The sequence below is a fragment of the Cetorhinus maximus genome, chromosome 35, assembly GCF_964194155.1.
Source record: "Cetorhinus maximus chromosome 35, sCetMax3.hap1.1, whole genome shotgun sequence".
In the NCBI taxonomy this organism is placed as follows: Eukaryota; Metazoa; Chordata; class Chondrichthyes; order Lamniformes; family Cetorhinidae; genus Cetorhinus; species Cetorhinus maximus.
Window position 1 is genome coordinate 1,041,429 of NC_135913.1, and position 17,204 is coordinate 1,058,632.

The window sequence follows — 17,204 nt, forward strand, 5'->3', positions numbered from 1 at the left end:
ACGTGTTTTTATTGTATATGAATATGCTTTAACATATAAATTGGGTGCCACCTTCACTGATAAAATCAATGGAAGGATGTGAACTCTCAGCCCTCAGAAAAAATAAAGTTCCATACTTTAATCTTGGATTTACTCAATACAAAACAGGCTTATATTGGGAGGCATTCCATGAGGGGACGGAGAATGCACGCAAGAAATACGTATGACACTTTTAAATATATTTAGAATGATGTCCTAAGCGGCCAATTGCTTGCTTGTTTTGAAAACGATCGAATTTACCCTGCAGTCATGTTCGGCTGAAAATGGTCAATTTTTGCTTTCACTCACGGAGTCCCGAAAAAACAGAAAGCATGAACGAGCGTGCAGCTGGTGCGGGGATGGGGCTGACGGTGTGCGGGGAGGAGGGGGAGCGTGCAGGCCTTTGGAAGAACACTTGTGAATGAATCTCGTGGGCTGCAATGAGAATGAAGGTCTGAGAGAAACACACAGAACAAATAGGATCACTGCAGAAAGGAACGCAGAATATGAACGGATGCAATATTGCTTGCCAGCCAGTGAAGGTCGCTGTATCCCGTGCCCCTTTTGAGCCCGGATAGCTCAGCCGGTAGAACATCAGACTTTTAATATGAGGGTCCAGGTTTCAAGTCCCTGTTCAGGTGATGCTTTTAATTAATTATCGGCGAAATTTAAGGAACCTCACAAAGCACAATAAATACAAATTGTTCCCCTGCAAATACTGTAAATATTTGCCCCATTCTGATATTATTTAACTGGAAGTTATATTCTGATGTCGATTGCTAAAATATATTTAACTGAATTTCGGAGATTCTCAATTCTTACTGTTATCCAGTCCGGGAAAGCCACGAATTTGAAACTGATCTTTCGTGCTGTCTCAACAAATCTCATCAGATAGTAGTTTGGTTGTACAGAACTTGAGTATTGCTGAAAAACATCATTTTGTCGAAGCTTTTCATCTTGCGCTCATCAAGGCAATTGCAAGAAAACCAAAGTCAGGGCAGCAACTATAAACGTCAGTCATTATTTACTGGTGCTTTCTCCATGGGAACGCTTCTGCCAATCAGAGTCTACTTGCCAGTAATCAGCACTCTCTCCTCAAACAGTACAAAGTTGCTGCTTTCCATGAAATTGGTATTCTTGTGATTACTGCACTCCTTCTTCAGCAATACTGTTTTCATTTGTTTCAATTTTTCTACAAGACGAATTTTTCAAATATAAATTTCTCTGTAACATTTTCTCAATAAAATTTAAAACTTGGCAAGTGAACCTGCTGGTTTGAAACGGTGGTTTATCATGGTATTGCTTTAACATGTAAACTGTAGATTCATTTTAATTGATGAGCGTATTTTCTCTCTGTTGACAAGGCATTAATATGTAAATTAGGCGTTGTCTTCATTGATAAAAGTTCTGTAAAAAGAATGCCAGAGCTCTATTTTCAGGCGGAGAATGGTACTACTTTCCTGGGCGTATCCTGAATCAGTGGAAGGAATTCAGATGATCAGGTCTTGGTCATGTTGCTGTTTATGGCATCTTGCGGTGTAAAAAATGAATACCGCGATTCTTACTTGCCTAGATTATAAAAGGCATTGTTAGGGCAGGCGGTGAAACGCTTGCACAAAGATGTGGGTTTAAAGGAGCGTTTAAAACCAGGAGGTGACTTCCGGAGCTTTGGTACAAGTTGGGCGATGACACGGCCATTAATGCTGGAATGATTAAGGTCAGGACTATTGAAGAGAAAATAGATAAGCGCAGGATCTTGCAGGGTCTGGGGGCAGTGATGCTGTTGGATATCTCTGAGCTGGAGAGGTACGAGGACCTTGCAGAAAATGAAACAGAATGTGTATTTTAAAATTCGGCATTGCTTCACGGGGGGTCAATGTAGATAATCGAGCACAGATAAGATGATTCGATGGGACAGAGGTTTGGATGACCTCAAGTTTCTGAGTGGGCAGCGAGGAGTGCAATGGGATCGTAAGGTCCGGAGGTATCAGAGGCAGCAGTCAGTGAGCAGAGGCAGGGGCAGTGTCAGGCAATGCAATGCAAGTGGACGTAGGCGGGGGATCGAGAGGTTACAGCAGGAATGCATTCTCACACAAACAAGGATTTGAGCGTGGCTCTGAAATTTATGACTTCTTGCATATCAGATTACATACAGGGTAGGATAAAGCCAAAAAAGGCGATTGCCTGTGAGATAGCCCGAACTCAGGACTAGAGAATGCTGTGGGAAGCATATGATTTGCAGAGGTGACATTAAAAAGAAATTACGAAAGCAAAGAGATGGGCAGGAAAATAAAATACTGTGCAAGGACACAAAATCGCTAACCTTCATTGGTGTTTAAAATAATCTCAAGATCCTTAACATTCACTGTTGGAGAACACAATTTGTCACTGAAATGCACTATTATCAGCGATTGCTCAATTGGTAACATGCTGCGCTGCGGGTCAGATGCATATGAACATGATACTTTCGTTAGGAGTGGGCAGCACAAAGTATTAGAGGAGACGAATTCCCATCTTCACACTGAGCACACCGTCCATACCGTAGTGTGGCACTCAAAACCACTCAAGGCACTTTCCTTTCAAGTGAAGCAGCACTTCACTTGCACTTCCCTCAATTTAGTTTACTGCATTCGCTTGTCCTAATGCGGTCTCCTCTCCATTGGAAAGATCAAACGCAGACTGGGTGACCGCTTTGCAGGACACCTTCGGTATGTCTGCAAGCATGACCCAGACCTCCCAGTCGCTTGCCATTTCAACACACCACCCTGCTCTCATGTCCACATGTCCGTCCTTGGCCTGCTGCAATGTTCCAATGAAGCTCAACGCAAACTGGAGGAACAGCACCTCATCTTCCGACTAGGCACTTTACAGCCTTCAAGATTTAACATGGACTTCAACAACTTCAGATCATGAACTCTCTCCTCCACCCCCACGCCTTTTCTGATCCCCCCTTTTCCAATAATTTATAATTTTTAAAATATATTTTTCTTTTCCCACCTATTTCCATTATTTTACAATTTATTCCAATATATCGTTTTATCTCCACCTTTTAGCCTATTTAGATACCCTTATCCTACCCCACCCCCACTAGGGCTATCTGTCACTTGCTCGTCCTGCCTTCTAACCTTTATGTCACCATTAGAACATTCCTTAGCTAATATCACCACCGTCAACACCCATTTGTCCTTTTGTGTCTTCTTTGCCTCCACCTATCACTGGCCCTCTATTCAGATCTACCAGTTCCACTCTCCTCGAACAGATTACATTTCACCTCATTTCTATATTTCCTTAGTTCTGATAAAGAGTCATACGGACTCGTAATGTTAACTGTGTTCCTCTCCGCAGATGCCGTCAGAACTGCTGAGTTTTTCCAGCTATTTTTGTGTTTGTTTCAGATTTCCAGCATCTGCAAAATCCAATCCTCTCCCGCCACCAATATATGTTCTTCAATATTCTTTGTTGTTTTTGAGGTGGGGGTGCCAGGTAGTTTAACTGCTATTTTAGGGTAAATGGAATGTTGTGCAGGACATTTAAGGTCCATTTGTAAATCCTTTCAAATGTATGTAGTGTGAAATTGATGGACACGGTTAAACAAATTTGGGGCTTAAAAAATGAGCAAGGTTTGAAATTCAGGCTGTCTGAATATGGGTAAGTTGCATATAGTGCTGTTACCAGTGGAAATATCGATTATGCATACAGGGGAGTTATGTAATACCAGCACATTTACCTCCTCCCTGCTTCCGGGTGAAACAGGGACTTTCTTGTACTTTTGTCAATTCTGTACGCCATATTCGCTGCTCACAGTGCGGCCTGCTCCACACTGCGGAGACCAAATCCAGTTTAGATTGCCTGCTTTTTGGAAGAGTCCGACGCAGCCAGTCACCCAATCCACCTACAAATTTAAGACCCCACGTTGCACAATAAAAAAAAGTTTATCAAATGTGGTTTCGTGAAAGAGGTAGTTAAGAATTTTGATTTAAATGCAGCGCATGCACAGATTGAGGAAAGCTGGGACCCACAGATCTGAAGACCGAGGCTTCATAAAAAGAGCAATACGGGATCAGAGGCTGCAAACTTGCGCAAGGACCTTTTAGCAAGTTTCTTTTTAAATTACAGGCGTGTAAATTGTGCGAGAAGGTGTTTAAGGGGTGGGTGGGGGATGGGGTGGTGGGTGCGGTGCGTGGTTTGTCCAGGTGTTCAAATTATTATTGTGAATAATGCGAGAAATTCTGGTGGCAGAATGGTCGGCTAACAAAGGGAACAGATTTAAGTTGATTGACAAAAGGACCAGAGGGATCAACAAGTGGGGACATTTTCCTTTTGCACTGTCCTATATGACAGCAAACAGGAATAAGAAATGGACACCGGCTTGATCCGATGGCGAATGCGCGCTTTGACCCACCACTGAATCATTGTTGCTCGCCCATTGTCCCGTTGCTCCTGTTGCTCCCTCCCGCTCTCTGCTGCCCACACCTCTTCCCTCCTGCTCCCAATTCGAATGGACGATGATGTCACTGAGTTCACCTGCACATGTGCAGATGTGTACTCCAACTAGAGTCTTGGGGTCCGCTAATGCATCCTTTGAATAACATCTTTACATCTGCATCATGACCAATTAATGATGTAAGTGCCTGGGCTCAGTCTTCTTCAGCCACCACTGCTTCTAGATTTTCACTATTTTTCCTATTCCAGTCTCTCCAGGTAACTGCACTCCACATCACACTGTTAAAATTCACTTTAACCTCATTTTCACCGTCTGTGAGGACTTGACATGTTTCCTGAAGTGTGAAATTACACATTGAACATACTCCCAGACCTGCGCCGTAACGAGCACTTCACAATGATTCAACATTCGCCTTCCCCGTTTGTCAGAATTGAAAAGCAGTCTTCAGAGCTTTCTATAAGCAGGGTTAAAACCAAGCGCCAGAATTGTACAGTGTGCTTTGTTATTTCCAATATTTCACGCTCCAGCGAGTTTTTAAGCAAAGATTGTGGTTGTTACATGATGTGTCAGTTGCTAGCCAACCCACAAACCTGAATCCCCAAAATCAGGCAAGGATTTTGCAGCAAACAGCGAGCGGAGTTCGTGGGCTTTCGCAATTACTGCCTACGGAGTCAAGCAGATGAAAACCACCAGCAGGTTCACTGAATATGTATCGTGCTTTGATAAATCACCAGGGGACACTGTGGGCTGTATTCTCAGGAGAACAGAGGTGGTGGTTTACTGCCGTAAAGAAATATACCCTCACAGTGCAACATCAGGACAACAGTGAAGCAGCTCGCTATTTCACACTTTAGAGCAGTCTGGCGATATACCTCAGCCGGCTAAGTTTACATTTAAACTTGGATCCTGAGCCTGATTTTGCTTTATACTTGACACTTTATGAAAATTATTGTAATGCACTGTCCTAAGAAAGGGGGGTGGGGGGGTGGTGGGTGGGGGTGGGGAGGCGTGGGGGAAGAAGAGTTCAATCTGGGATAAGCTAAGCAATAGCGATTCCAAAGCAGTTTCAGCATCTATTATACGTTGCATGGAGGGCAGATAATTAAAATAGTAGACTGAAAAATTTCGAATGACTAATAGAGAAACAAAGACATATAAAGACAAGCAAAAAGAACCTTTGTTATGAATGAGCGGGCAATGAGAGTAGTGTCAAATATGAATGATCTGCCTTTGGCTATATAGGGTTTATTTTCCAAAGTTTGCGGATACCTCAATACTCAGAAATGGAGTTAGTAGCGTGGAGGGTAATAGCAGATTTCGCGAATATTTGGACAGATTAGAAAAATGGACAGACAAAGTCTGTCTCACTAACGAGCTAAGCAACAGTGTGACACAGTCGCCCTCACGGTATCATATCTTACAGATAATGCAGCAGACTCCACCATCGCCATCCCTGGGTATGTCCCATTCCACCGGCAAGGCAGACCCAGCAGAGGTGGCGGCACTGTGGCAAACAGTCGGGAGGGAGTTACCCTGGGAGTCGTCAACATTGAATCCGGACCCCATGCAGTCTCAAGGCATCAGGTCAAACACGGGCAAAGAAACCTCCTGCTGATTACCACGCAATGCTCTCACTCAGCTAATGAATCAGTGCTCCTTCATATACAGCATCACTTGTAGGAAGCACTGAGGGTGGCAAGGGCGCAGAATGTACTCTGTGTGGTGATCCTCAATGTCTGTCACGAAGAGTGGCTCGGCAGCACCACTGCTGACGGAGCAGGCTGAGCCCTGAATGACATAGCTGCTCGACTGGGTCTGCAGCAGGTGATGAAAGAGTCACCTCATCCTCACCAAACATCCTGCCGCAGATGTATTTGTCCAAGGCAGTATCGATAGGAGTGCCCAATGCTCAGTCTTTGTGGAGACGAAGTCCCGTTTTCACGTTGCGGATACCCTCCATCGTCTTGTGTGCCACTGCCATCGTGCTAAATTGGATAGACAACAACTGCTGGCCCAGCCATCAAAGCCCATATCCAGTGAATGATTAATAATAAAAAAATGTGCACTCCACCAAGACTTCAGAGATTAAAAATAAACTAAATTAAGCATTTATTAAAAAATTAAGGAATTCAAACACATGCATAGGTGTACAAATTATTACTATAACAAATCCTCTGACGTCCAGTTTTTTTCCTAATTCGTTCATGGGATGTGGGCGTCGCAGGCTAGGCCATCATTTATTGCACTCCCCGAATTGCGCTTCTTCAGGGGGCATTTAAGAGTCAACCATATTGTTGTGGGTTTGGAGTCATATGTCGGACAGACCAGCTAAGGAGAGCAGATTTCCTTCCCTAAAGGGCATTAGTGAACAAGGTGGGTTTTTAGATCAATGGCTTCATGGTTTCACCACTGTTAAGGCTACAGTTAAAAATAAAAAGGTTTTAAACAGATCTAGACAGTTAATCACTATACCCCACAGTGAATTTCGAGTTGGCTTTTCACAGCTTCGGTTTCTGTAGACAGTAGCCTTAATGCACAAATACTGGAGGCTTTTCTCACCTTTCCTGACACATAGCCTCATTCCCCTTTATACATGTTTCTCTCTTTCACGTACAAATTCCATTGTGCATATGTCTTTGGAACTTTTACCTTTCTAATAATGTAACTCTTTTTATGCTACCCCTATATTGTCAATAGCCCTTGAGAAAAATAAACACATTCCTTATCTTTCTTGTCTGGCTATTTGTAAACAAACTGAGAATCGGTTGGAAAACCAAATCCCCCTTTCCTCTATCTACAAACGCTAAATCCCTTTACACTTCACATGATAAGGCATCAAGCAGAGAGAGAGAGAGAGAGAGAGAGAGAGGGATGTCGTTTCGGGTCGACGAACCTTCAGTTAAATTAGGAGATGCTAGGTTTAACAGTACAAAATGTGATGCTGAGGCAGGGAAGTGGAGGTTAGTGTTGGGGAGCATGGAAGGAACAATAAAGCTCTGACATGGTGGGTGACAGGGCTGATTAAGAGATGTTGGTGCGACAGGCGAAGAAAACGAACACTGCCCAGCGAATGTGAAGATGGCTGTTGTGGATCAGCAGCAGCAGTAATAAATAGCTCCTTCTCATGGGGGCAAACATCCTCTGCAAAGAACAAGAGTGTGAAGCAGGTGAAATTTGCTGCCAAGGCGCGTGACGAAATATTAGGGCAGGCGAGTGCAAAGTTGGTCAAAGGGGCCCGTTAACGAAGCGCCCTAAAGGTGGAGAGGTGCAGGGGGTTCTGGCCAGGAAATTACAAACATTAGGACCAATGCACCTGAAGTTAATGGTGAGGCCATTAAGTCATGCGTGTCCAGGAGGCAGCATATATCTAGGTGGCTTCGATGAGTTTGAGGAGTTTACAGGACTATGGAGGGATGTGGCCCTGTAGCTGGGCAAGCCGACTAGTTTATTCAAGTGCATACCTGAAGCTAGGTTTTATCAAGTAAAGAAACCAAATGAGTGATGTCAAATATTTAGAATTCAGTTTCAGGCCCATCTAGATTATTATGTTGAAATCTGGTTGTGCACATTCTGAAGGCTGCCTAGGACGTTGATGGGTGCAGGCGAGCTTTACGGGATGAGATCACAGAATCACACAGTGCAGAAGAGGCCCTTCGGCCTATCGAGCCTGCACCGACACGTGAGAAACACCTGACAGACCCACCTACCTTAGCCCATTTACCAGCACTTGGCCCAAAGCCTTGAATGTTATGACGTGCCAAGTGATCATCCAGGTACCTTTTTATAGGATGTGAGGCAACCTGCCTGCACCATCCTCCCAGGCCGCGCATTCCAGACCATCACCACCCTCTGGATAAAAGTGATTTTCCTCACTTCCCCCCTAAACCTCCTGCCACTCACCCTGAACTTGTGCCCCCTCGTGACTGACCCTTCTACTAAAGGGAACAGCTGATCCCTATCCACCCTGTTCATGCCCCTTATAATCTTGTACACCTCGATCAGGTCGCCCCTCAGTCTTCTCTGCTCCATCGAAAACAACCCAAGTCTATCCAATCTCTTTTCATAACTTAAATGTTTCATCCCAGGCAACATCCTGGTGAATTTCCTCTACACCCCCTCCAGTGCAATCACATCCTTCCTATAATGTGGCGACCAGAACTGCACACAGTACTCCAGCTGTGGACTCACCAAGGTTCTATTCAAATCCAACATGACCTCCCTACTTTTGTAATCTATGCTTCATCGATGTTTCAGCATCTCGCAGATAAGTTTGAGTTCCTGTCTTTAGCACAGCGAAGGTTAAGGGGAGACTTAATATAAATATTCATAATCTGGAACAGATTAGGTAGAGCAAATTGAGAAAATAAATGAAGGAAACGTCCGCAAGCAGAGTTGTTGTGAAAGGGAATGCACTGCAAACTGATTCAATGATACCCTTCAAAGGATAAAAAAAAGTATATAAAAGAATACAACGTTTTTTGCTGAATTTGGAAAGGACAGAAAGTGTGGGACTAACCGGATGGCTCTTTCAAAGAATTGGCAATGGTACAGTGGTACTGACTTTCTTTGTTTCTGTGCTATATCTTTCCATTGCCCTGTCTCATGCCCTGGGTATGTCACATTTTCCTGTTTATATTGCTTCAGGATCACGAAGACGGTTTGAAAGCGGGACGCCTTTGCTGTGGCTACAGATTGATCCCACAGTGAAGTACAGCACAACTGGAACGTGAAGGCAAAGCGATCAGCCGGAAAGGTTTCACCAAGAAACAGCAGAACAATGGCAAAAATGCAGCTCCTGGTTTACTTCCTACTTCTCTCGCTCCATTTGGACAGTAAGTGCTTTCAGATTACACTGGAGCTAAGAGGAATGTCCAATCTCAGTGTAGCGGATTTTCCGAAGGTAATTCAGCTTCCACAGTTGACTGAGTCACGTAGCTTGCACGCTTGTGCGTAGTGTCAACGTTGGAACTGGAGGAGGCCATTCAGCTCATCGAGGCATTTACATGAGAGTCCAGTGGAAGGCATTCTGCCATTGGGCCTGTTAGATTAGGAACAGAAGGATGTTATTTTACCCCTCATATCTGCTTCTTTAGGGAAAGGAGGAAGTTCAACGCCAGTCCACCGCCTCCCGCCCCGCCCCTCACCCCGCATCATGAGGCGACTGCATTAGGAACAGCTTCAGAGGTGTGCGATTCAGCAGCTCGGGCCAGTTAGGATAAGAACAATTGGAGGCCACTCATTACAACGATACGGTTGCATTAAGAACAGGAGTTCAGCTCCTCGAGCCCATTCCACCTTAATGTGCACATGGGGAGTCAATTCCAATTTTCAGTTGAAGTTTGCATCAGCGAGTTCTTCCCTATGTTAATCCAGAAACGTTGAGATAGCCAGGCCAGCATTCAAACAGTATTTGATTTCTGTTTTTAGTTGTGCACTAGCTCAGTGTGAACCATCTACCTAGACACGCAAATCTCTTTGCTCCTTCACAACTTCAATTCCCAGGAATTTTGCATGAAGATTTTTTTCTTTAATATTGTATTTTTCTGATTCAAAGATGACTAATTCAGTGCAAGGTATATTAAATGTCAGCTGTAAGTGCTCACCCCCGTTTATCTAATCACTTTTGTATTCAGCATCGCTCCTAACTTGGTGCAAACAACTCTCTATTACTCATTTAAGGCTTTAATAAATAACACGAAGAAATAAAGGCGCCTCAACAGGCCTTTTGGTAATATCACTAAGACAAAGTCACTAAGAATGTCACTAATGTCACATGCCATTAAGAGTGCATTTCCTTTACCCGTAATCTTGGCCTCTGGCCAGTCAACCAATTAGAAGACAGTCTTCCAATTTTACGGAGACTTAGAATGATATTACATAGAGGGAGCTGATTGTCCGACCTGGGTCATTGGTAGAACCAGCGTATTATTCCCATTCCCCGTTCTTTCCTCACAGTCATAGTTATAGAGTCATAGCTTTGTAGAGGCCTGCAGCACAGAAAAAGGCCCTTCGGCCCACGGAGTCTGCGCCGTTCAAACAAGTATCTAACTACTCTAATCTCATTTCCCAGCACTAGGCCCATAGCCTTGTATGCCATGGCATCTCAAGTGCTTTTCCAAATACTTCTTTAATGTTATGACGGTTTCTACCTCTACCACGCTTTCAGGCAGTGAGTTCCCGATTCCCACCATCCTCTAAGTAAAACAATTTCTTCCTCACATCCCCTCTAAGCCTCCTGCCCCTTACCTTAAATCTATGCCCTCTGGTTATTGATCCTTCACCAAGTGGAAAAGTTCCTTCCTGTCTAAAGTATTTATGTCCCTCATTATTTTATACACCTCAACCATTGCCCCCCTGAGTCTCTTCTGCTGCATGGCAAATAACCCCAGTCTATCCAATCTCTCCTCAAAACTAAAATTCTCCAGCCCAGGCAGCATCCTGGTAAATCTCCTCTGCACTCTCTCTAATGCAATCGCATCCTTCTTATAAAGCAGATTCCAGAACTGTATGCAATACTCTAGCTGTGGCCTAACAGTCCTGGGAAATTCTTCCCATGAAATGTTGATCGAATTCCCTTCATCAAGTCACCGTTGTATGTGTTTCCCCAGAACATCCTGTCAAACCTTCCAATTCCAACAGCAGCAGGCGAGTAGAAAATGTTGACACAACAGCTGCTGTGGTGCTTTCGGAACCATCATAAGTCCTGTCCCGCGCACATGCTCTTTCATTACCCGGGATGTTTCAACTGAGTGGAGTGACAGTGACTTGAGACAATATGAGCTGGTTGACACGTTACTTAACCTCGAATTGTTACACTGTTTCTTCTCTGTTGAAACTCAGTGATCAACTTCATCACTCAACCCACCTTTCCGACGCTCTCAACCAACCCCTTCAGGACCAGGCACCCCGGACTGGCCACTCCAAACACTCAAGCCTAACACCCATTCTGCCCCCGTCCGGACCCGGCTAATGTGACCGCCCATGCCCTCGACCCAACTACCCATGCACCGCCCCGACTACCGAACCCCAACTCCCCCCTCCCCGATTCGAATACAACCCTGACCCGAATGGGCTACCCAGGCTGAACTCGACCTTGGCGTGCCCTGCCACCCTCAAATACCCGCCGACTACCCTCCCCACTATCCCCCACTCAGCCAGTCACTCACTCACTCAGTCACCCACGCACTCACCACTTATTCAAGCACTCACTCACCCAAGCCCTCACCATGCATTCATTCATCCACACACTCACCACCCATTAACTTACTTACCCACTCACTCACTCGCTCAATCACCCATGCAATCACTACCGATTCACTCACCTACTCACTCACCACCCATTCACTCACCTGCTCACTCACCACCCATTCACCCACTCACTCACTTACTCAATCACGCACCCAGCGCCAATTCACTCACCTACTCACTTAGTCACCCAATCACTCACTCACCCATGCACTCACAACTTATTCACTCACCCACTCACTCACCACCAGTTGACTCATTCACTCACCCATGCACTCACCATCCATTCACTCACCTAATCACTACCTTACTCAGTCACTTACTCACTCACTCACCTCCTCACTCTCTCACTTGTTTCCTCACTCACTCCTCACTGTCTTACATGCTCAATCCCCTAGTTACTGACTCAATCACTCAGTGGCCCATTGAAAACATTCAAAACCAATAAAAACCTACCTGAATACGGCAGGGGATTTCGGAAAGGGGAACATGCTAACTGAGCTGCTCCTCTTCTACATTCCTCGGCGTGGATGGCTGTGCAGACCCGTCGTTTCTACAGCTGGGACAGAAAGAACGGGCTGGATGAATGTAAGATGATGAACGTGCAGAGATCTTCGTCATCAGTGGTGATGGCCCCAGAATCACCGCTAACTGGAGAATTTGAGCCTTTTAGTAGTATTATTGAGATCAAAACAACTTACTGTGCAAAGAATATGCCTCACATCTCTCCTGGTTCTTCTGTCAGTCAGCTAAATGCTCTGCTCTTTGGAAACCTGCACTTCTGACATTGTAAACTGTTCACCCATATTCACTCCACTGCATTAAAACCATTCATGATTTGGAACACCGCTTATATCTTACCCATTAACCTTAGATTCATGGAATTATGGAGGCTTTCCGGCACGTGAGGAGGTTTTCTGCAGAACAATCCCTTCAGGCCCATTGCCTTGCTCTGTCACTGTAACCATGCAAGATTATTTGCTTCAAGTGCCGATTGAATTTCCTTTTGAAGTCCTTCATTCCTAGATTTCAAGCCTTCCTAGGCAGCTATTTCCTGTTCGTTACCACTCTTGCATTAGGAGAGTTCTTTTTAAAAAATATCATTCACGGGGTGTGATCTTCGCTGGCTGGGCCAGCATTTATTGCCCATCCCTAGTTGCCCTTGAGAAGGTGGTGGTGAGCTGCCTTCTTGAACCGCTTCCTCATACCTTCCCTGCATCCTTTGTCCAACGGCTTAAATCTGTGTCCACTGATCCTGGTACGATCAGTTAATGCACACAGCTTTTATTTGTCTAATTTATTTACGCCTCTCACAATCTCAATCAAATTTTCCCTCAATCGCCTCTATTCTAAGGAGAATAATTTGAGATTATGTAGGCTGTCTATGTAACTGAAGCTCTTCATTCCTTTTCTAGTTCAGGAACCCTCCTCTGAATCCTCTCCAGTGTCCTTTACTCCTTCATGAAGTGTCACGGACACAATTGAAAACAATACTCTAGTTGCGGAAAAACCAGAAAGTTTCTCCAATATTTTCTCATGATATTTTCATGAGGTCCCTTCTCGAATGCTTGGGCAAGTGCAAGTAGGAAATAACTTTATACTCTCCTCATAAAAATGAACTAGGTCAGTCAGGTATCACGTTCCCTTTCAGAAATCTATATCAATTCTCTTTGATATTACACCTTATGTCTGATTAAAGGCCTAGCCATTCTGATCCTGATGATATATTCCAAGATTCATGTTTTGTAGTTTCTTGATTACTCTTAGCCCCATTGCTTTGATAATGGATAGACATGAATACATTTCCAATTAAAAGGAACAAATCCTGAAACTAAGGAACTTTCGAATTTGTTTTTATTGACAATCAACAAAGTGTAAGTCACTAGTGACTGCAGATTTATCGATCTGAAGCGCTATTATTTCCCATTTTTTTTAATTTATGGGGAAATAAATTATTAAGTAATATAGTAGTCACCGCTGTGTGCCTCACACAAGATTAGTTTCAACGTTTGAAGATCTACATTCTATTTACGGGGCTGAAACGTTCAATTCTACGTCACAGAAAAGCCCATTTTGGTGATTATGCTCCACCCATTTCTCAAGTTGCAGATGTCAGCGTCAAACGAATGCAATGTAATTACCGAGCACAGCCAGTCAGTGTCACTGTGAAACACATCTTCCGCACCCCCCGAAATCTGAACCTTCCATGACATTAAAGATCCCTAACAGCTCATTATTGAAACAGATAAGATTCGGAGTGGGCTTGGCAGGCTGGATATTGAGATGACCGTTTCTCTTGTGTGGGGCAGGCTAGAATTAGGGGTTACGTTTCAAAATAAGAGGTATGCTTTTTAAAACGGAGAAAAGGGAGTATTTTTTCAACCAGACGGTCGTTAGTCCGTGGAATTTTCTTGCCCAGAAAGCAATGGAGGATAGGACATTGAACTTATTCAAGGTTAAATTAGATAGGTTTTTGATACACAAGGGATTCACAAGTTATTGGTGGGGGGATGGGGGTGGGGGAGCAGGCAGGAAAATGGAGTTGAGGCCACAATCAGACCAGCAATGATTTGATCGAATGGTGGAATTGGCTCGAATGGCCTACACATGCTCCTGAGTCCTTTGTTCCTTTGTTCCTCAACACTCAGTCTTTACTTTTCCGGTAAAGGGATACCCAGCATAAACTGGCAATGATGGAAGCTGGCGTTGTATCCCATTGAGAACAGCGGAAAGGCTCAAAATGTCAGACACAGTCCGTCAGCTCTTGGTCCCTTACCTTGTTTGAGTTCTCTGTATTAACAATGTGCCTGCTGCCAGTGCTGGGAGTCGATTGCTCAGGGTACTGGTCCGTGCGAGAGACATCCGACCAGGCATGCAACTGATCCTGATCTCCTGTTGAAAAAAAACAAATAGCTTAGATTGCGCCTTTTACGAACTCTGTAATTCCTAATGTTTCACAACTAATGAATCATTTTTGATGCCTAGTCACTGATATAATGTAGGTAACACAGCAGCCAATTTGAGCGCAGTATACTACCCCCCTCAAATAGAAACCCAATGTGATCATGTCCACATATTTTGTTTCATAAGACCATAAGAAGTAGGAGCAGGGGTCGGCCAGTCGGCCCATCCAGCCTGCTGCGCCATTAAATAATGTAATTACTGATCTGACGGTGGCCTTAATTCCACTTTTAAAACTGCCCCCCACCACCACACCCCCCAATAACCCTTGACTCAAAAATTGCTTAACTCATTCTACTAATGACACTCTCAGAGAAAAAAAAAACCTTCTCAGGTCAATCTTATGTGGACACCCCTTATTTTTATACTGTGCCCCCTACTTTTGGATGCCTCCACGAGCGAACCTTTCTCTTAGAATGGACCCTGTCAATCCCCACCCCACCCCCTTCAGAATTTTATACCTTCAATGATCGGCTCTTATTCCTGTCGACTCCAATGGTTATACACCTAGCCTGCTCATCGTTTCTAACATGGCAACACCGTGACCCAAGGAAGCAGTCTCGTGTACCTTCTCTGAACAACTTCCAATGCAAGTAAGGTGACAGAGACTGCACACAATACTCTGTATGTGCTCTCACAATACCCGATACCGTTGTAATAAGACTTCCGTACATTTTATATTCCATGCCCATTGCAATTAGCAATGTTGTTTGAGGGATAAATATGGGCTAGGAAGCCACTTGATTTTTAGATGTATTGGGATTTAATATCAGACGTTCTTTGACATTTAGAATATTTACTGCAATTATTTCTGGGCCTCTGAGCCGTGCATTCCCACCTCTAATCGCCCTGATCAGGTCACGTTCGCAGTGGGGAAATGATGGAGTAGTAGTAGCATCACTATCATCTAGTTATTCTAATGCTTTGTGGGTATCAGTTCAAATACAACCTCGGCGTTTGGTGGAATTTAAATTCCTTCAATCAATCTGGAATTTAATACCATTGCCAGTGATGGTGGCTATGACAACCATCGTCGGCTGTTTTAAAAGCTCGACAGCTTCTCTAACGTTATAATCCACGTTTTGCTAATCAGGCCTGCATCTGGCTCACCAGGCCCAGGCAGGCTGACTCATTAAGCCACTCAGTTCAAGGACAATTAGGGATAATTGGCAAAAAATGCTGGCTGGCTCTGCCAACGCTGTAACATCCCATGAAATAATGAAGGCAAAACGTTTCTTTGAACTGCAGCCTTTGTTGCACTGGACCCTCGCAGGGTGCTCGAGGGGGAATAAGGGATAAACCAGTGACACTATTAAGGCAAGGCGGTACATTTTGTGACCTCCTGACATTGCTGCTTTGGTCCTTCTCAGTGGTAGAGGTTAATAAGCCATGGACGGGAAGGTTAGCGACTTGCTGCACCCAGTCCTCAGGTCCATTCATTTACCGAAGAATCCGCTTCCTTTCACAGGTCAGAGCACCCTATCTTTTAAATTTGGACGCAAAAATATCAAACTTGATATGGCAAGCAACTCTGCCAAGTACATGTTCACTCATACCAGGCGGCGATTGATTGCATCAGAAAGGAATGGAAAACCAGAAGCAATTTGCTCGAAGTGAGGGATACGGCCAATGGGAGTATTGAGCAAAATCGCTTCATCCCACCCGGATTGCAGCGGGAGCACGTGATGGCCATTCACGCTTAGACTCAAGAATTCGCCTTGTACTAGGAGTTTAACATAGCAACCAGGCTGCACGGTTCCAGCGACTCCATCTATCAGGACAAGTTCCACTTCATAAGTTTCCATTACCTCCTCTCCGTTGCCCTGGCCAAGTTAAAACATAAAGGCCACCGCACTCTCAGGGGAGATCGGATACTATTCGACGCCACGCAAGGAGATGGCGTCCATCTGGGACAATTCTCTTCGACCTCCATGAATCCAGATGTGGCGATTTCATTCATGAATTCAGGCAGCATCACCCTGTTCAACATAACCACCAATTGGTGGGGTGGAAATCAGTAAATTCTCGGCCATGAAGTATGAGGAAGAAGGGCTGATCCCACCCATTGAGGTTTTCAAGGTCACAGACGTGCCCAAGTGGGAAACGAGCTGTAGCAAGAGCTGGATCAAAGTTAACCTTGCAACGACAGGGTGCCAGGGCATCATCGTGTTTGGAAAACCCGCAACGGTGCATTCAAAGTAAGAAGAGGGAAGGGAAAGTGCCCAGCAAATTGTCAGTGCCTTGCACGCTGAAAATCTCTTCAAATTAATATCACAGGCATCATCTCACTGCTAATATCTGCTAATCGATGCTAACGTATGGTTAATAACAATCACACATACTTGATTCCAGATAAAACATGTTTGATTCTAGATAACACATGCTATATTCTAGATAATACATGCTTAGTGACTGTTAGTAAATGCTTAATTATTGATGCTACAAGCCTGCTAACTGAAGATGTTCACTTGATTATTGACAATGCACAATTGATGATTGATGCTTAGCGGCCAATTGATATTCTTTATCATTGGTA

General features: G+C 44.3%; 1 pseudogene; it reads left to right on the forward strand.

Moving 5' to 3' along the window:
• The first annotated feature begins 9,239 nt into the window (after positions 1–9,239).
• Positions 9,240–16,870, forward strand: LOC144671992 (NAD(P)(+)--arginine ADP-ribosyltransferase 2-like; annotated as a pseudogene).
• The last annotated feature ends 334 nt before the right edge of the window (positions 16,871–17,204 follow it).